Source organism: Spermophilus citellus (assembly GCF_964194105.1).
Source record: "Spermophilus citellus genome assembly, contig: SCAFFOLD_310, whole genome shotgun sequence".
NCBI lineage: Eukaryota > Metazoa > Chordata > Mammalia > Rodentia > Sciuridae > Spermophilus > Spermophilus citellus.
In genome coordinates, this window is record NW_027672889.1 from 202,101 (window position 1) to 221,844 (window position 19,744).

General features: G+C 61.5%; 1 pseudogene across 1 annotated transcript in view; it reads right to left on the reverse strand.

Annotated features, from left to right (window-relative positions):
* Nucleotides 1-9,929: 9,929 nt before the first annotated feature.
* Nucleotides 9,930-19,744, reverse strand: part of LOC308640465 (phosphatidylinositol 3,4,5-trisphosphate-dependent Rac exchanger 1 protein-like) — a 39,323-nt pseudogene continuing 29,508 nt past the window's right edge. The window contains exons 19-28 of the transcript XR_014024363.1: nucleotides 18,706-18,788; nucleotides 18,532-18,622; nucleotides 16,602-16,730; nucleotides 16,341-16,382; nucleotides 15,237-15,457; nucleotides 13,846-13,945; nucleotides 12,170-12,313; nucleotides 11,966-12,080; nucleotides 10,993-11,059; nucleotides 9,930-10,120 (exon numbers count right to left, since the gene is read on the reverse strand). The product of XR_014024363.1 is annotated as a phosphatidylinositol 3,4,5-trisphosphate-dependent Rac exchanger 1 protein-like (transcript). The remainder of the gene's footprint in view (nucleotides 10,121-10,992; nucleotides 11,060-11,965; nucleotides 12,081-12,169; nucleotides 12,314-13,845; nucleotides 13,946-15,236; nucleotides 15,458-16,340; nucleotides 16,383-16,601; nucleotides 16,731-18,531; nucleotides 18,623-18,705; nucleotides 18,789-19,744) is intronic.

The following is a 19,744-nucleotide window of genomic DNA, read 5'->3' on the forward strand; positions in this document are numbered from 1 at the left end:
AGGAGGGAACGAGGCCTGAGGAGGGAGCACCCAGCAAGATCCCTCCTGATGAGACAGAGAAGATTTTCCCAGAATCCCTAGTGCCGGACTCCTGCATCTGATTGGTGAGAAGGGGGTCAACAAGGACCCTGGGCCTCCTGGAAGGAAGAGTGGCCCTAAGTCTCCATCATGTGGCTCGGGAACCAACTTCCCCAATCAGACCCCCAAAGCACACGAAGGAAAATCAGCAAAGAATAAATGGGATTTCGCCAAACTCACAAGCTTCTTCACAGTGAAGGGAAGAATCGAGAACGTGGGGAGAGCGAGCCTCCAGAACCGGAGAGGATCTTGACCAGCTGCACCTCGGGTAGAGCAGGACTGCCCAGGAACACAAAGACCTCAGAACACTCCACACCAGAAAGGAGAAAGACCCAATCCACGAGTGGGCAAAGGAGCCACAGACACTTCACAGAAGAAGAAATACGACTGATCAACAGACATGTGAGAAAATGCTCAGCACCTCTAGCAATGAGAGAAATGCAGGTCACGGCGCCACGGAGACCCCGTCTCACTGCAGTCAGAACGGCAGCCATCAGGAAGACAAGTACCAATGAGCGCTGGCGAGGATGTGGGGAAAGGCACACTCACACACGGCTGCTGGGACTGTAAACTGGTCAACCGCCCTGGAAAGCAGTGGCGATTCCTCAGAAAACTGGGACGGAGCCACCATTGACCCAGCGTGCCACTCCTCAGCACTCCCCAGAGACTTAGCATCACACATGAACACGTGACCCGTGTAACTCAACCCACGCACGGCCACGAGAATGGGAAGCTGCACTCCGTGGATGTGTGACGTGTAAAAATACCTCACAGTCAATCAAAAAGTGGGTCACCCTCCACCAACCACAGGCACAGGGACGTGGTCCTGAGATGGCCTCTCCCACGTGAGTCCACCTCTAGAGTGTGTGGGGCCCAGAGTAGAATAAAAACGCAGGCCCCACGTTCAGAAGTTACCAGCATTTCGAGAGCAAGAGCAGGGCCTGAGGCCACACAGGCCCCCTGCCCGCAGGTCCCTGTGCACCACCCTGAAGCCAGCCCGTCCCCCGGGTCACCTCCTGGGCTGCACCTGCCGCCCAGGCAGGTCTGGGGGTTCAGGAGCAGGGGGCGGGCCCGGGGAGTGAGGAGGGGACACCGCAGCCCCAGCAGCCCCGGATCCAAGGTCCATGAGCTCCTGGCCTGGCTCTGCAGTCCCTGCGTGGGGACAAGGCCCAGCGAGCTGTGGGGAAGCTGTCACCAAACACATCAGGCTCAAGCAGTGTGACTGCTGTTTGGTTTCCTCTGGGACGAGACCCAGCTCCCTGGTGGCCTGTGGGTGCCACGCAGTGGTGACCCAGGACTACAGAAGTCCCCTCCCCCCCACTCCAGTCCTGGAGGCTGCAGGGCCTCCTGGGTCACCTGCTGGTCCCTCGAGCTCTCCGAAGCCCTGCTCTGGAGTCACCAGCGCTGCTGCAGAGAACAGAAACCTCACCTGTGTCATCGTAAGGCCACACGTTTCATAAAACACCACAGAAGAAGCCCGACAGGTCCCAGAACTAAAGGGTCGCAGCGCCACTTTGGCTCCGGGGGGGTGCTTTCTGCACGTTTCTAAAAGCCCCCACATGGCAGGCCCGGGGGCGGGGCAGAACTGCTCGGTCGCACAGAGGAGGAAGTTGCCTGGCTTTGCTCAGAACCTACCAATGGTTTCTAGGCATAAAATCCCAAGTGCACAGGTCACCTGCGTGCTGTGGTCCCTGCCCCTCCAAGGTCACCTCCTTCTCCCCTCCACTGCTCCAGCTGCCGTGGCCTCCTCACACCTCCAACCTCAGGGCCTTTGCACTGGTGCTTCTACCTGGAACCAGATCTCTCCATGGATCTCTTCTCCTTTGGTCCCCATTCTAGGGTCTGCCCCAGAAAGGCCTTCCACGATCACCAATCAGAGTGGCTCACACATCTGTCCCTGGGCTGTCACCTACTGTATTTAACTTGCTGTATTTATGCCAGCTGCCATTCCACATGTTGATACAAATAAAATCTGTCTTCTTGTAGCAGAATATGAACTCCAGGGGCCTTAAGAGTGTGGCTTTAGGCCTAGAACAGAAGCTGGTGCATAGTGAGCCCTTGATAAATAGTTGTTGAATGAAGCCAGGGAGGGTAAGGGAAGGGCCAGACCTAGAATCACGTTTAGATTTCTGCAAAACCTTGATGGCCAGAACGTGGGGTGAGGACACACTCCTGACAGGGGGCATCAGTCAGCTTTTCCTTACCGTAACAAAATACCCAAGGCAGGATACTTTTGAAGAAAAGAGGTTAATTCAGCTCACAGTTTTACAGGCTGAAAGTCCAAACTGCACGGCACAGGCTCTGGTAAGGGCCCCCATTGGCTGTGTCACTTCATGGTGAATGGTCTCTTCCTGACAGAAACCTCAGGAGGCACACGATACCACGAGACAGGTGTGTGTGTGTGTGTGTGTGTGTGTGTGTGTGTGTGCGCACGCGCGTGCGCATGCTCTATCAGACAGCAGGAAATGCTATGAAGAACAAAACACGGTGAGGGGAGAGGGTATCAGGAATGGATGGACAGGGCGACTTTAAGCCCACCTGAAAAACATGAGGGAGTGAAGCCAGAGGCCCGGGGAAGAGTGTTTCAAGCCACGGGAACAGCACGTGGAAGGCCCTGAGGCCGTGCTGTGACACGAGGCAGTGAGGCTCCGTCTGCTTCCCGGCTGACCACCTTCCCCCCTCTCTCTGGGACAGCGACTGTCCAACCCTTCCCCCTCCCCCTTCCTGCAGGTTCCAGGACACAGTCGGCTCTTTCCTGGGGTGCTCCTGGTCCATGGAAACCCTGTGGCCACCCTGCTTCTGATTTGCCAAATGTGAAGCTGCTCCCTCAGACCCGGAGCCACACAGGGGCTCCACTTGCCGGCTGTGTGACCTCAGGTAAGTCACTAAACCCTCTGAACCCATTTCCTGCTCATCCTAGAGGGGGCCCCTCAGAGGGGTGGCAAGAGGCTGATAAGGTGGCGCCTGCCCAGCAGAGTCGGACAGACACACAGCACTCAGCACACGGGAGTGATCCCAAATGTCCCCACCACTCCTTCAGAGGAGTCGGGGAGGGGCCAGGTGGCCAGAGGAGAATTCCTCTTGGATCGCAGCCTCTCTTCACAGGTGGGGGGACCCACAGCCTGCGGGGCCCTTCCTCCAACACCCTGCTGTCCTGCGGCAGCCTCGGACAGTCTAGGGGACGAGGACAGGGGACCAGGGTGCAGGGGCCTCCTGCAGCTCAGTCCTCTGCCTCACCACAGTCCCCAGGAGCCAGGACGGCCTGCCCCACAGCGCCACCTGGTGGCCACAGCTTCCACGTAGCCATGGTCCCCTGAGAGGGACTTGGGGCGCCTTGGCAATCGTGGGTGCCGGGCCACAGCCTTCGGAGGACCGCTCTTCTCAGTCACTGGGCCATTCGCCCCGTCTCAGATCCACTCGGCAGGGGGAAGACACAGAGAGGAGGAGGATCACCGAGAGAGAGAGGGACAGAACACAAGTCACGATCCCCGCAGGTCAGGGACACAGCAAAGCTGAGAAAAGAAACAGCAAAGGCGAAGCAAACAGAAGCCGAGGCAGACGGTCACCTGAGCCTCCAGGAGGGCCAGTGCCCGTTGTCCAAATGGCCCCCGCGCTGCCTGCTGGCTGGCCCTGTCCCCAATGTGCACCCAGGAGCCAGCCTCAGGCCTGAAACCTGGTGCCAGGCCGGGAGCTCAGGAACCTCAACTCCGGGCACAACATGGTCCCTGGCACCCTCTGCTGGACAGGCTGGGCGCCACACGCCTCCGGGAAGCCGCTGAGGGCCTAGCCCATGGGACACCCAGCACTGCAGAGGGAGGTGGAGGGGGAAGGCTCTGAGCACGGTGACCGCCTGGAGATGGCCACTCAGTGAGCACGGCAGGCTGTCGGGTCCGGGAGCCAGGCCAGGGTTCTGACCTCAAAGGTATCAGACAGGACCTCCTGGCCACGGCCAGGCCAGAGCCATGGTCAGCGGTACACGCTCTGGCTGCTCCCAGCACTGACGGCTGGGCCTTCCTCTCCTTCAGCATGATCCCTGGTGGCCGGCTCTGGGCTGGTGCTTGGCCACACACACAGGATGGGTGGGCTGGCTCCCGGGGTGCTCTTCCTGGCTGCCAACCCCATAAACAGTTATGATTACATAAAATCATGCAGTGGCCAACACATCCGTCCACTCTGGCTTCCTGAGGGACCCTGTCCACATCACCTGCACTTGACAGTTCAGACAGCAGCCTGCAGGTTCAGGCCTCGGGGGCCTGGACGCCAGGGACGCAGGAGCACAGGACCCAAGAGGCCTCTCCCTGGGCTGCACCTGCCCTGGTTCACTGTTGACGAGCGGTGACTCCTGGCCACCAGCTCCTGCCCTGGCTGGCAGGGACAGGCAACTCCAAAGCCTAGGACCTCGAAGGTGAAGCGCCAGAGGTCCTGTCAATGGGAGCCAGGCCCCAGGGACTGGGGGACCTGAAGCACTGGGACCCTGCTACAGGCAGCAGCTGTTCCTCACCCACTGCACGTGGCCTGGCAGGAAGGTGGACCAGGTGACCAGGGCACCTACTGCCAAGAAAACACATCAGGGTTCAGGAGTGAAATCCACCAGCTGATAAATAAAGGTCCACACCACATCTGGGTGCCAGGCAGCAGGCGGGGACACTCCTACTCCAGGTCCTGCCAGGGCCCGCCGGGGGTCCTCTAGTCTCCTGTAAGAAGGCCCCTGGCCCTGGAAGCCCTCTGTCCTGCTGAGCACTGGAAGGGCATGTCTAAGAGGGAAGTGGGGCCCATCCCCCTAACCCAGCCAAGCCCCAGCCGGCCCCAGGCTGCCCATCCAGCCCTTCTCTGCAGGCCCCAGGCAGTGTCCAGGCTGAAACCCGTCCTTCCTGTGGCAGCGTCTGCCCGAAGGAAGGCGCCGAGTCCTCCCCGCTGACCCCGACTCCAGCTGGGGGTGACAGTCGTCCCTGAGTTTCTCTGGGTCCAGAAACTGGCTCAGATAATTCTAAAGAATCGATCCATCACAACACCCCAGATCCCAAAGTCCCAAATGCTGTCACAGCATCGAGTCTTTTGGAACCTCAGTTGAAAGACACAAGGATACCCTGGAAGGGGCCGGATGGGGCCCTCGGGAATGGGCCCGGAGGGTCAGCCTGGACCCCGGCGGGAGCCCACCCCACCCGCGCTGAGCTTCAGCTCCACTCCTGCTCGGATCCAGTGGCCCTGCAGGTTGGGGCGCAGGATGACTGGGTGCTGTCCCTCAGACCTTCCTAAGACTCTGGCACCTAAGGCGCCAGCAGGGGGCAGCCAGCTGCCGGGGAGATGGCAGTCACCATCTTCTACGTCACGGAAACCCCAGGTCCGGTCCTAAACACAGGGAAAACCCACCCAAGACCCATCATGCACCGCTACCAGCGAGTCACAAGCCCCGTGGCATCTCAGACCATCCCCGCCGTGCCCGGCAAGGAAGCCACTCTGTCCCTGTGACCAGGAGAAACCTGAGGCACCGGGTGGAGGACCCGGCACAGAGCTCCCAACCATCCTGTGTGGCCATCAGAGGTCAGAGCCACCCCAGGCCACGTGCCACAGACCAGGCAGGCCGCAGCCGCCTCCTTTGTGTCATCAACTGGTTTTAATGGTACTAAAAGCCCATCGCGACTGTGAGGAGAGGAGCCCAGACATTTAAGAAAACCAGTGCGCAGTGGCCGCCCCAGGGGCCCTTAGCTCCCTTAACAGGGCTGAGGCGCGCCCTGGGCTTTAACCTGCAGCAAGATGTGGCAACAAAGCCACCTCTGGTGGGCCTGTGCACGGTGACAAGAGGGGGTGGCCTCTGGGGACGGCGGGGACCAGGGTGCCCAGAAGCAGCCCACACCCACTCTCCCAGCCAGCCAGGGTGGCGAGAGTGACAAGACACCCCCCCCCCCGTGCTTCCCACAGATGCCGACGCCAGGGACAGTCCTCTGTGGGTCCCTCTGCCCACAAGGGCAGGTGGCTTCAGAGTCCCAGATGCCCTGCTCTGAGAAGTTAACATCAAAAAAATAAAGTCCACCCGAGGTGCCACGCAGTGTCCCGTGCAGGAGGCCCCTCGGTGGCCCCCGGCTCCCTGCCTCCCTCCGCAGCTCTGCCACCTCTCAAGCCTTTGCAGCCACCATCTAGAAAGTTCTAACCCCGAGTCAACGCTGGAGAAGCAGGGTGGGCAGCAGGCACCTGTGGAGACCGGGACACCCTGCCACCCCAACTCTAAAACAGAGGACACACTAGTGTTCTTAAAATTTTCAATAATTTAATTTTTCTTTTTTAGTAGAACTGGGTAAAACTGCAATACTACCTCACATTGGTCCCTGTTAGACAATATGCCCTTCTTTGAAACTTAAAATGTCAAATATATAATTATACAACCTTAGAAAAAATCTCAAAGACGGCAACGACCACAAAAAATAAAATAAAACACCAGAGACGTCACGCCATATAAATAAGTCCGAGTGCGTCTCGGCCCAGGGCTGGCGGCTCCAGTTCCCATGGCGGTGAATGACGTCATTAGCTGGTGTGGCTCTTGCGTGTCCTCCGGTGGCAGGAGCTGCACCTGTCCCTCTCTCCTTCCTGGCTGAGGCTGGGTGCCCTGAGTCCACCGAGCCGGTTAGTAAGGTTAGGGGTGTGCAGGAAGCTCGGGCGGAGACGGTGCGGGCCCTGGGATGTGGCCTGGAGGGAGCCCGGGTTCAAAGTGCAGTGGCGCCATCCCGAGGGAGCTGTCCTCAGGCCTCCCAGGCCAGCACCTTGACACTGTCCCTAGGACTGGGATGAAGTCTGGAGCCTGGCTGCACCGTGAGCTCCACAAGCCCTGGAGCCCGGTGCCCAGGGTGGAGAATGTGCGGCCCAGGGTGGTGGGCAGTCATGGCCGAGTAGGCCCTGTCCTCGCAGCAGTGCAGGGAGATGGCCAGGGACAGCTGGGCAGGAGCCTCGGGACATCTTTGCTGCCTGTGGCATGGCCTTCTGGGTCCCCTCACTCTGCGGCTCCGTGGGCGCAGCTGAGCGGTGACCCGTGGTGTTCAGAGATCTCCGTCCACTGGAGGCTGGCAGAGGCGGTAGAGGCTGGTAGGGGCAGGAGAGAGAGGATGAGTGGGGCCCCAGAGGCCCTTCAGCACTCCCCCGCCACTTTGTTGACCTTATAGGTGATGCACACCCTGAGGACACCACTTGGCAGGAATCAAGAGACAGAGCGTGAACACGTGGACATGCCACACCTTCCCCAGCTGCCCGGTCCCCTCCGGGGCCACATCTGTCCCCCAGAGGCCAGCAGGTGTTTACAGACACAGGCGTGTCTTTGTGAGCAGACCTGTGTGTTCAGACACGGGTGTGTGGGGCGTGGGGTGCCCTTCTGCACCTGCGGCCACTAGCGAGACCCGGTCTCTACCAGAGCTCCTCCCTCCGCAGACCCCGGGACCCAGATGCAGCAGGGTGCAGAGAGGGCTCCGAGCCGAGCCTGCACCTGAGGGGGGTGCGGCTGCTGGCTCTCCAACAGGACAGGAGGTCAGATGGGCCACGAGGAGTCCTGACCGCAGAGCGGGAGCAACGGGCAGCAGGCCACCACAGTACAGGAAATCCAGGCCCCAGAGGCTCCGGGGACAGGGCTGGGCCTGGGTTCGGTGGCTCTGCCATCTCCTAGCTGAGTGACCTTGGACGAGATGCTTAACTTCCCTGGGCCTCAGCACCCCCACCTGCCAGCTGGGGACCACAGCAGGACCTTGCTCTCAGCATAGCTGTTTGGGTCAAATGGGTCCCCATGGGAAGATGGGCCGGGAACCTGGGGCGGGGAACCGCCCAAAGAGTATCAGGAAAAGAGCTGAGGGTGACGAGCCGTGTGGGACCCTGGAGCACCACCAAGGGCAGCGGCCTGGCCCGGCCACATGCTGGGGCCACAGAAGACAGCGTCACTGGGGGAGTGGCCCCAGGGCGTGCGGGGACACTGCACGACTTCAGCAATATCCAAGCTGTTTCCAGATGGGAAGCTATTGAACACCGTGGGCAGACGCGGAGAAGGAACTGGGCAGGGTGGGCGGGGGACAGGGTCTGGCCCAGTGAGCCCAGGTCCCAGGGGCTGCACAGGGCTCAGTGCCACCGAGAGACGGTGGGGTGGAGGACGGGAGGGCAGACTGACCAGGTCCCCCCAGCAGCCACCCGCCGCTCACTTGGGACCTTTAGGGACCCTTTCCAGGGCTCCAGGAGAAGCAGATCCTCGTGAGGTTACAGACTGAGCCAGACTCGTCTCTCCCAAAGCAGGGTCCTCAAAAGCCAGATGGGGCCCTGGCAGAGCCCAGGGGTCTGCCAGGCTGAAGGCCCCCTGGAGGAGACGGGGCAGGGGCCACTCACGCGGAGCGCCCTGGGGCATCTGATCCTTGACTCGGAGGTTTTTGGCCAGAATCTCTACTCTGGGGCTCTGGAAGGTAAGAGTGTCAGTCTGGGGCCTGGAGGAGTGGGGACAGGCAGGGGCACCTGGCTGCGGGTGGGGGGCTCCCAGGTGGGCTAGGTCTGGGCTGAGGGCGCGCAGGCCCAGGTGGCCTCCCACACACAGGGAGCAGGCAGCTCCCCTGGGCCCCAGCCCGGAGCATCGCCGAGGCCCACCTGCTTCCGCATGAGGTCCGTCGCCTGCATGATGCACTTGGGCAGCAGCCCGTGGCTCCGCGCCAGGAGAGCCGCCTGCTCCAGGGACACACTCAGGGTGCTCCTGCGGGTGGGAGAGGGCGTGGGCAGCGGCTCCCACCGCCAGGCCCCACCTCCAGTGCCGTCACCCCGTGTGGCTGCGCGGCCCACCTCCGCCCTGCGTCCTCTCCGGGCTGACCTCCCCCATCTGCCCTCCTCCTCCTGGCAGCTGCCACCCCTCGGCAAGTCACTGCTGCCAGGCAGGGCCTGGGGGCTCTCAGTGAGCTGAGGGCTGACCGAGGGGACTCCTCCGGCCTGGCCTCTGCTCAGTGGCCCCCAGCACAGCCACGTGGCTCAGACCCTATCAGGTCAGAAGTGGCTCGGCACCGGGCCTGCGGCTGGAACCCCACCCTGCGCCCTTCACTCCGGGACCCGGGACAGACAGTCCATCTCTGCACACCCCAGTTTCCTGAGAATCAAGACGAATGTGTCATTGACGTGGGGACCAGAAAGAGGGCTGTCCCACGCACTGCAGGACACGGAGAGCACCTGGCCCCACCACTAGATGCCAGTCCCAGACACTGCCAATGTCCCCTGGGGAGCAGAACTGCCCCTGGCTGAGAGCCCCTGAATGAGCCCTTCCACACCGGCTCAGCCGGGAGGAAATGAGCCCGTGGGCGCAGACACCTGGCAGTGCCCAGCTCGCAGGGCACCCTCCTCCCTTGATGGGACACAACTGGACGCCTGTCCATCAGTGCCTATCAGTGCCGGACACGGGGCTAGGTGGTGGGCTACGGCAGAGAGTGACACAGCCCCTGACCTCACGGGACCCTGCCTGGGGGGGGGGGGGCGGGCAGCAAACAGAGGCCCTGGTGAGTGGGAGGCACCTGAGTGGGGGGACGAGGGGGCCTGGAAGGGCCCACTGGAGAGGGGCGGTCTTCCTCCCTGGGGCCAACACAAGGGTGGGGACAGAAGGCAGAAGTGTCCAGCAAGGCCAAGAGACAAGCGCATCCCGAGGAGGTGTGCGACACCGTTCCCTCGCGGATGGCAGGCTCAGGAGCCCGGCACCCGCCTCCTGCTCCCGAGCCCGGCTCCAGGACACCCGCAGCCCTGCCACCCTCCACTGCTGCCACATCTCACAGCAACCTGCGGCCAGAGCGCCGAGGCCCTGCCCCAGGCCAGCAAGCAGTGGAGGACCAGGCCTCGGGCCCAGCCGCCCTGACCCCGAGGCCCAGCCGTCTCTGGCCTACCTCTGCATGCCGGTGCCACACAGGGCCATCTGACAGGCCCCCAGGCGGTAGCAGAGCTCCGAGGAGACGGGGATGAGGCTGGCACCGAAGCTCCCGCCGGCCCCAGGTTTGGGGTGCACCAAGGACTTCATGAGGCGGCAGAGCTCGTCCAGGGCGTTGATGGGGCGGATCAGCTGCAAGGCATGGGACAGATACAATGGGGACGCTCGGGGCACAGCCGAGGGCCTCTGGCCTGCCTCCCCATCTCCTCCTCATCCAGAGGTCCCTGCACCTGTCCCCCCAGCGCCCTCTCCAAGGTTTCCATGACCTCTGCTCAAGAGCAATCTGTGGCTCCCCGCTACCCTGCAGTTGGCATTCGGTGTTCGCCCCGTACTTCAGGTCTCACCCCCGGCCCCGCCTCTTCAGGCCCAGGGCATCTCTGAGCACAAACAGTGCCTCGCTCGTGCCCTCCAGACCCCTCCTGAGGAGGAGCCCTCCCTGCTGTCCCAGACCCCCAGCCACCGCGTGGAGGTAAAGGTCTTCCTGTGCCATGGCGAGATCCTGCCGGCCACACATCCCACAGCGCGGTGCCCAGCATCTCCCAGGGCAGCTTCCAGCCCCAAGGCCAGAACGCCACGCCGGGGTGAGGCCTGCACAAGCCGGGAAGGCCGGCCACAGACACTGTCAGCAGGGGCCGACAGGCCGGTGGCCCTGGCTAGCCCCGCCCCGCACAGGCCAGCCTGTGGGGAGGAGCCCCAAGGAGGCCTCACACCTGTCCACTTCTCAAAACAGCTGGAAGCCTCCGTTGTTCTGAGGAGATCTCTTGATTTCTAAGTGCCCACATCAATGTGAAGGAAAAAGAGGACCCAGGCCCACCCGGCGTGGGTCCACCTCTCCAAGGGCGCCAGCCCCAGAGAGACCCGCAGTTACCACGAGAGCAGAGAGGAGCAGGCCACCAGTGAGCAGAAACCACCTGGGGACTCCCAGGTGGGCCAAGTGGTCCCTCAGGCCCCGCTGAGTCCTGACCCCGGGAGCCCCACCCGGCCCAGCTGCAGGGGGGACGCACCTGGTCTATCTTCACGGCGGTGGTGCTGGCGTCCGTGGGCAGGTTAGACCGCTCCAGGTAAAATGCCCTGAGGGAGAGAGAGGCTGAGAGGGGCCACCCCCAGCTACAGCTGCAGGGCTGTGGTCTCCCAGGAGGAGGCCACTCTCAGGGCTCCCTGACAGCCCCCCAAGTGCTGTCCTCAACGGCCCCCGCCCTCCCTGCTGCCGCCCAGACCTGCTCCTCCTCCCTGAGCCCGTCCCCGCCTGGCCCTGGGCGCCGCTCACTGGGCCACAGAGGTTCCTCTCAAGGGCCAACCCACAGGCACCTAAGCCTTGGGAACCAGGCGGTCTCCACTGGGCCGTGGAAGGGAGTAGAAGCCACAGGTGAAAGACGCGCTTGTGGAGCAGGTGGACGACAGCAAGTGGCCAACCAGGCCCCAGGGGAGGAGGCCCTGACACTGGACCTGCCATCTCCTAATTCTCAGCCACCCTTTGTCACCAAGGCAGGACTCGGAGGGCCACGGTTGAGGCTGCTAAGGACGTGGGAGCTGCTCCCCTGGACACGTGCTTGCTCCCAGCAAAATCTGTTCCCTCCACTTCTCCCTGCAGGTGTGACCAGGACAGAGGCCCAGGGGCCACGCCCCTCTCAAGGCCCTTGAATCTCAGCACCCATCTCAGCTCCGGTCCCCACGCAGAGTGGACAGGCAGCTCTGCTCAGCAGAAAGGACCTGCTTTGAAGCCAGACTGTTGGCTGTGTGACCTTGGGCACACTGTGTATGCCCCTGGGTCCCAGTTTCCTCATCTGGAAAATGAGTTAGCATGAACTACTGTGCGCACCGCCATTGGACTCTCATGCAAAGGCCCCGCACAGAGCAGGTGCCCCAGAAAGGGGCGTCTGGCCCACTCCTCCCGCAGAGGGTCTGCCCGGCACTGCTGTGTCCACGCCCTGTGGCAGCTCTCTGAACCCTGGCCCCAGCACAGCCCCAGGCACACACCTGAGCTTGCGGTAGTACTGCTGGACCTTCTCCAGGGACTGGGCATTGACTTCCTGCTGCAGGTCCTCTGCTGCCTGGCTGCCCGCAGGAGACGGCCCCTCCACGTTCTCCAGAGCTGAAGGGAGAGGAGGGAGGGAGGGGCTGGGTCCCCAGTGCTTGGTGGCCTTGGCTCGGCCCCTGCGGTCCCCCATAGCCGCAGCTCACCTTTCGTGAAAAGCACGGTGTGCAGGCGGAGGCTGGCCCCGCTCTCCAGGCAGGAGGGCAGCTTGGAGAAGTGGTAGCTGTCGAGGTAGAAGACCACCCTCAGGGCCTGCCGGCCGCCCTCGATGTGGTAAGAGACGTTGGTGTCTGCGGAGGACAAGGCCAGACAGGCTCACCGCAGGGCCCTGCCCCCTGCTACAGGAGCTTCACATCTCCCTTCCCCAGGTGCCAGAGTGACATCCCAGTGCCTCCCTGTCGGCCCACTCCAGGGGGATAACCCCAGACCCCCTTCTTCCCAGCCTCAGGTGGCACCCTGGGACTTCCATGTCCACTCACGCCAGAGTCGCATCCTGTGACCCCCGTTCCCCAGCCTAGAGAGTGCCTCAGACTCCCACCCCGCAGGGCGCTTCAGAGAGCCCCACCCCGCGGAGCCGCCTGTGACCTGCTTCTTGGACACCCTCGACAGCTGCTGGTTGCCACTGCTTTATTCTTGGCCCCGACACTGACTGCCCGGCAGGGGAACCAGCCGGGTGTCTTCAGAGCCCTAGGGTGCTCCTGTCACCCTTTGCTGGTCACTCAGGGCCCCACCTGGCAAAAGCTGCCCTCCAACAGGACCTGCATCTCATTCACCCCCATGAGGAAGAGCTGCGGGCAGGGGGGCAGAGTGCGGCCCTGGGGACCCCGGCTGCGCTTGCAGGTGTCACTGGTGGACCAGGGCTTCTCCCGGAGCCCAGCTCGGCCCACGACAGGCAGCACCACAGCCAACTCAAACTGGCCCCTGGGCAGCAGTCTGCATCCTCAGCAGGGACAGTACTGCCCCAAGGAGGTCAGAGCTGGTCCCTGAAGGGGAGGATGGATGTCCCCGAGAGCCCAGACATGCAGCCCAGACACACAGCCATTTCAAGGGGGTGGCACTTGGGAAAAAGCTGTCTCAGGGGGCTTTTTATGAAGTGAAGTGAAAGGGCCCATGAGCTCTGGAGTCCTGGGGAGAGCACGTGGCACATGGGCGCCCTGTTCCACCCCTGAGTTCCCGAGGTGGAGGTCTGGGCGGGGTCCCCAGGGCCCAGCAGAGCCGCGCGGGAAGCACCCACAGGGTTCTCGGCCTCAGCAGGAGGTCACCTGCGCTCCCCCGGGACCCCTACCCAGGCCCCAACTGACCCACAGCAGCCAGCGACTGGGATCGGCATCTCTGATGTCCCCAGGTGACCCAGGGTGAGACCACCACGGGGAGGGCAGAAGCTGTGGTCATGCTGCCCAGCACCGTGGCCCAGAGCCTGTCTCTGGCTGGCAAGTACCGAGTGCTCCCTGCTGCGGAAGTGTCTGGGGTGGGTGGTGCGAGTGGGTGGGCAGGGCAGAGGGAGGAAGACAGGACCAAGGAACCTCAGGTAATCACGGCCTTAGTCCCTAAGAATCTTAATTCTTCCCCACAAAGAGGGGCGATCTGAATGGGATCTGAGGGTGGGATCTGAATGAGAATCGCTCGTGGGTCTTTCACGGGTGGTGGGGCAGCTGGCTGATGTGGAAGAACCCCTTTTCCACGTGTGCTGCAATTCAGATCTCAGACTCCAGCTGGGGAGTGAGGCTCGGGCAGCTGGCCTGCTCGCACGGGAGGCCAGGTGGCCCCACACGCTCCTGCCGCCTCAGCGTCCTGACACCCACAGTGGCGGGGAGTCACTCACTGGCCACGTAGTTCTCATCCAGCTGCTTGAAGGAGAAGCTGACGTTGTCCAGCTCCGACAGGGTCACCCAGATGTCCTCCAGCATGGTGTGTTCCTCCTTCTGCAAGAAGACACATGAGGGACCTCGGGTGCCGCCCACCCCAAGCTTTCCCTGGACAAGCTGGGGTCCGAATCTAGGCCACGTGCTACACAGCGGGCTCCTCCCACCGGTCCTGCGTGTGCTCTGCCTACAGCTTGTCCTGCTCCCCCAGGGTCAGAACCCATCTGGCTCTGACTTGCTGAGTGGCCCTTCCCTGCACCAACGGTCATGAACAACCATTCCAAAGCTAACCCACCACCTCCTGCCCCTCCAGCAGGCCCCACCCACCCGATTCTCTCTCCCCTTGCCCCATACACAGCCATGACCAAGCCCTGGGACCCACCATCAAAACACGCTCCAGAGCCCCCCAACTTCCCAGCCACCACTCCAGGGGGGTCCATGTCCCAGGAGGACCCCACAGTTCCCCCTAACCCTCCCCCAAACAACCCCCCTCTCCCCGTGCTGTTACCTTTGTCTAACTTGAACCCACATCCTGTCTCTCACCTGCCTCCAACCCGCGAGCCTCCTGCCCAGAGCGAGGCCCAGCCCTGCAGACCCAGCCCACGCACCTCACCTCCCACCGCCTCCCTGCTCCTGGGGCCACAGCTGCTCCCTCTGCCCCAGGCTGTTCCTGTCTACTGGCTCAAAGTCACCGCTTCAACACGGCCAGCTCTGACCACAGATCCCCAAGGACGCCATGGCCTCCACTCCCTGCCTCTCCCCCCAGCCTTCCGTTGTGTCTTCTCATCTGCCTCCCCGGCTGGAAGGTGAGCTGTGGACCCCAGCAGTCTGGTGCCTCTCGACGTCAGAGACCAAACGGACAGGGACTAGCATGTGGCTCCAAGACATGAGGGCTGGTGCCCAGGCAGCCTTTCTGAGTCCGGTGAGAGCAGACTTCTGCCCAGCAGAGGGCGCTCCGAGGCCACACTTCCCACCAGCCAGCGGCTGGGCCTTGGCCACCAGAGCCACCCAGCACTGCAGGTATTTGTCCTGGGACTGTTGTAGGACACTGAGGAGCATCTCTGGCCTCCACACACCAAGTGCCAGAGACACTACTCCTGGATATTTCAACTGCTATAACTAAAAATGTCTCCAGATGTTGCCAGTGTCCCCTGGGGCAAAACCGCCTAGCTTGAGCACCATGTCTTTTACCTATGTGTGTCTCCCTCCCACCAGGACGTAAGGCCCCAGTTCCTAACAGCAGTACATGGTAGGTGCTCAATAAACACCTGCTGTGTGAACAGCGGGGCCCTGGGAGCCAACTGCAGGGGACACAGGCTGGGGGGCCTCCCGTCCTCCTCTGCCCACTCACCACTGCGGCTGGCGCCAGCAGGGACTGGCAGTGCAGCAGGACCCCGGTGGCGGCCACCTGCTCCAGCCACTTGCGGCTGGCGTCCGGGCTGCTCTCCTCGTACTCGCCGTTATTGTTGTAGCGGTAGCTGAGGGCCGCCAGCAGCTGCTCGGAGAAGGTGCACACGGCGGCCACCAGGGCCTGGCAGAAGATGGCGTCCCTGCGCAGCTGCAGCTCGGTGTCTGTGATGGACAGACAGGCCTCTGGGCAGGTGCTGGCAGCAGGCTGCACCACCCCTGGCCCCGAGCCCCCACAGACCCTGCATGGGGCGAACTGGCCAAAAGTTTTCTTGGGGCCAAAAGCCAGGTCCACAGAACTCCCCCCTCCGTGAGCAAGCCACCTCACCCAAAAGCTGCTGCTCCCCCGACCAAGCAGGTGGGCCTGTGGGTTCCTGGCCACTATCCAGGCCCGTCCCTGGCCATCTCTCTGGGATGCAGTACTTCTCGGCCTGGCCGGCTGTGTGCCAGTGGTGCGGCTGTGCCACCGAGCTCCACCGGCGCTTTTGAGAACCGGGTTCTCCTGCTGCCCCGCCCCTCCACCACCCCGCCCCACCTGAGGCAAAGAGGCTGCAGGTCTCAGCTGCTGAGAGGAATTACCCTCAACATCTGGCCAGCTGCGTGCAGCTGCCTATTTTGACCTGGATCCTCCCTTGACTACAAATTTCTGAGAAGAAGGGAGGGACAAAGGTGGACAAACGTGTCCCACCCCACCTGCAGCTCCGGCCTCCACCGTCTGCTGGGTCTGGAGCCTACTGACAAGCAGCCTCCCTCACCCTCCGCCCTCTATCCTGTGTCCTCGTCATAATCACCCAGGAAGCAGGTGGCCCAAGACAGGGCTCCCAGCTCCAGGGACTGAGACTTGTCCCTTGGACACAAGGTGCAAGTCTTAGAGGGGCAGGAGGCCAAAGGGTCGCCTTCCCCAGTGCAGATCCTGATGGGCCAAGAAAAAATCACCCTGGCCACAGAAGAGGCCCCCCAGGCTGTCCTCATGGACGCCTACAGCCAGGCAGGCCTCGCCGCGTACCCCTGGGCCCATGCACTCACGGCTGCCCCGCAAAGCCCTCACCTGTGCACTTCAGCAAGGCCAGGAGCAGCTGGTTCTTCCCATCTGAAGGAGGAGGGAGAGGAGGAGGCGGCTAAGGGGGGCTGGCAGGCGACAGGAGAGCTGGCCTGGGGAGGCCACTCAGCTGACAGCGTGCAGCCACTCCTCTCCCCTTCCCTGAGCACACAGGGGAAGGGGCACAGAGGTGGGCCCCAACAGGACCCTGCTGCACTCCAGACCCAGCCAAAGGCCACAGGCCCCCCATGACCCTCCCTGCCCGCACACCTTCCACATATCTCTGGATGTTGTCCACCAGGGTCTTGATGGAGCTGGGCAGGTTCCAGGGGTCCTCCTGGATGCTGATCTGGATCAAGCTCTGGCCACGGACCATACACTCTTCTTTCTGTTTGAACTCTGGGGCAGGAAAGCGGCATGAGGGCCGGGAAGGGACGGAGGTGGCTTTGGAGAACAGTGGCACAAAAGCCCATGCCCTGTCACCAGATTCCAAAGCTTATAACCTAGATCCGGGGAGCAGCAGGCTCTAGGATGTAATCCAGGCCTTGGAGGACAAATGCATGGTCAGTGTGCTTCCACTTCACATGCCACTCCCATCGCAGACACCACGGATCCATCTCAGCACCCTTCCTGCCAGTCGGGGGCCAGGATCCACAGCCACAGACAATCCAGTGGAGACAGCACCAATCAATCACAGCACTCTTTGCTCCCAGATCTGGACCCGGTAGCCACAGAAGCCTTCTTCTCAGGCACAGGTCTTCATGCCACAACCAACTAAGCAGGCACATGAGTTGTGACCTCGTTCTAACCCTTCCCTAAACAGAGGGGGAAGCCCAGGCAAGTCACTGGCCTAAAGTCACACTGGGTAGTGGGAGAACTGGGACCTGAATGTGGCCCTAACAGGCCAAAGGCCAGGCAGACGCAGGCCCCTGTTCCCTTGGCCTCTTCCCGGGTCTCTGAGGTCTTTGTGGCTTGGGGCCCTCTCTGCTGTTTCTCCTTGAGGTTCACCCCTGGACAGGGGATTGACACAGCGGGAGGGACAGCTGAGCAGACCCGATGCTCCCCTGGAGGCAGAGGCTGTCCACATTCCCGTCTCCTGCACACAGCTGGGAGCCCGCGAGGTCAGCAGTGTCCCATCGGGCTCAGGGTCACCAGCACCCAGCACAAGGCCTGGCACAAGCTGGCTCTAGGGAACTATTTACCTGCTGCATAGCTGCACAGATGGACTGGCAGCTGGGGACGGACAGATGGTGGGGGGGTTAGTGGGATGAAAGGCAGGAGGACATAAGAAATGCCAATTCTTTTCATCTCAATCATTGCAGAGGAAAGCCTCGGTTTGGTGCTGGTGAGGCCTTAACTCTTCTCTCACACAGCCCTCTCCTGAAGAGCAGCAGAGGCCCCGGGCAGGGAGCAGTGCCCACCTGACGGCAGTGGGATGACACTGTGGCTTTCCCATTAAGTTGATCACTGTGGCTTATCATCAATATATGGCCTACTACACTGGCTCTTCCTATGGGGGCATTTTAATAAGATCCTTTTAAAATTCAATCTCCAAAAGGAAGATACCTTTTCAAAACCTATTTGTTCATTCACTTAGGTACTGGGGAATTGAACCACCAGCCCTTTACCACTGAGCTACATCCCCAGTCCTTTTTTTTTTTCTTTGAGACAGGGTTTTGCTAAATTACCAAGGCTGATCTCAAGCTTGAGGTCCTCCTGCCTCAGCCTCCTGAGTCACTAGGACCACAGGCCTGCACCACCATACTCTGCAGGAGATGCCATTAACAAAACAAAAGTCACATCAATAATAAACTCCGCAGCAAAGTCACAAGGCTGGAAAGTGTGATGAGGGGAGCAGATCTCCGTGGGTATGACAGACAGGAAGTGCACTCCAGGCTGTCCCTCGTGTCACAAATGGGCAGGCCCAGGGGACCCAGGGACCAACCCCAGGACACCAATTGTCCCTGTAGAGAGCCAGGTCAGGCTTTGCAGCTCCTACAGCTTCTACCACACAGACCTTGTTGTTTGGCTTTTACGAAACTTTACAATATAAGGATGACAGTGGAGACAGATTCTGAGTGAAAGCAGGCTGTGGGCTGATGTGGCCCTCAGGCAGGAGTCTGCCAGCCTGGACCAGCCAGAGCCACGCAGCAGGGGTGTGTGCCCAGCATCCAGCCTGCTCCCACCGGGCACCCCTCACCTTGGAGACTGTGCTCCATGGGGAAATGCCTGGTCTCCTCGAAGGCCCTGCCCATCCCCGGCCCCTTGAGCAGCGTGTTGATGGCGTCCACCTGGAGACAAGAAGCCCCCGGTGAGCGTGGCTGCCAGGGGGCTTCGAGGACCCAGGGCCACACCAGGCTGGGACGAGGCCGACCTGGTTGAAGAGGTGCTACAGGCAGCCATGGAGCTTGTCCTGCTTGTCCGATGGGATGCGCATGTCACAGGGCAGCTCGTCCCCTGGCAGAAGACAGAGCGTGGCTGTCAGTCATTGCTGCCCCACCCCGCTCCTCCCCAACCTCTTCTCAAGGAGGCCACACGGCTATAGAGCCCTAGACCCACAGGGGACATGTAGCCTGCCAGACTCAGGCCCCAGCTGAGTCACTGGGCAAATCCCTGGACCTCTCTGAGCTTCTGTTTCTTCATCTAAAAAATGGGCAAGAAGCACAAACACCCCCCAGATGGCAAGCTGTTGTCATTCCCACTCCACAAATGAGGGCACTGAGGACAAAGACCTGGATCCCAGCCCCACAGAGTCACAGCCCCTGTTCCAGTGAAGTCAGCTCCACTGAACCCCTCTGGGGACATATTTCAATGGCCTGATCTTCTATCATGAGACATTAGAGCCCAGCCACACAGTCCGCCTGCCTGGGCCTTCTTTTCTTCTGCCACATAATGGGGGCAAGTTTTTATGCAGAGACGTCCTCTGGCAGGACACAGCAGTAACGGGGTGCAGGGGGGCGGCCTGGGCAGCAGGAGGCCGTGGCTGAGGGTGGGAGGGATCCGCCACCTCAGCCTGTCTCTTGTCTTTCTAATAATGGCCCATGTGGACGTGTGACCTATTTATGCACAAAGTGTACTTTCTAAGTCTGAGAGAATGAGACTGAAATTAACACACAGCAATGTCAGGCTTCAGGAAGCGCTGCAGACACAGCACGACCTCCTCTGATGATCCACCTGTCCGTCCAGCCGCCCGCCAGCCACCGCATGTCCCTCTGCATACATGTGCCCTTGCCGACGGCATCCAAGTACCATCGGTGGGTACACTTGGGAGCACGACGGGTTTGGATTCGAGTTCACTGGCTTCTTTAAACCTTCCTGTGCTATCTGGACTTTGGGTTGGTGCATGGTCATCCCTATGGGCCCCCTTGGTTCCAGGGATCTGTGGGACCTTGGAGCACCCACCACCCACACAT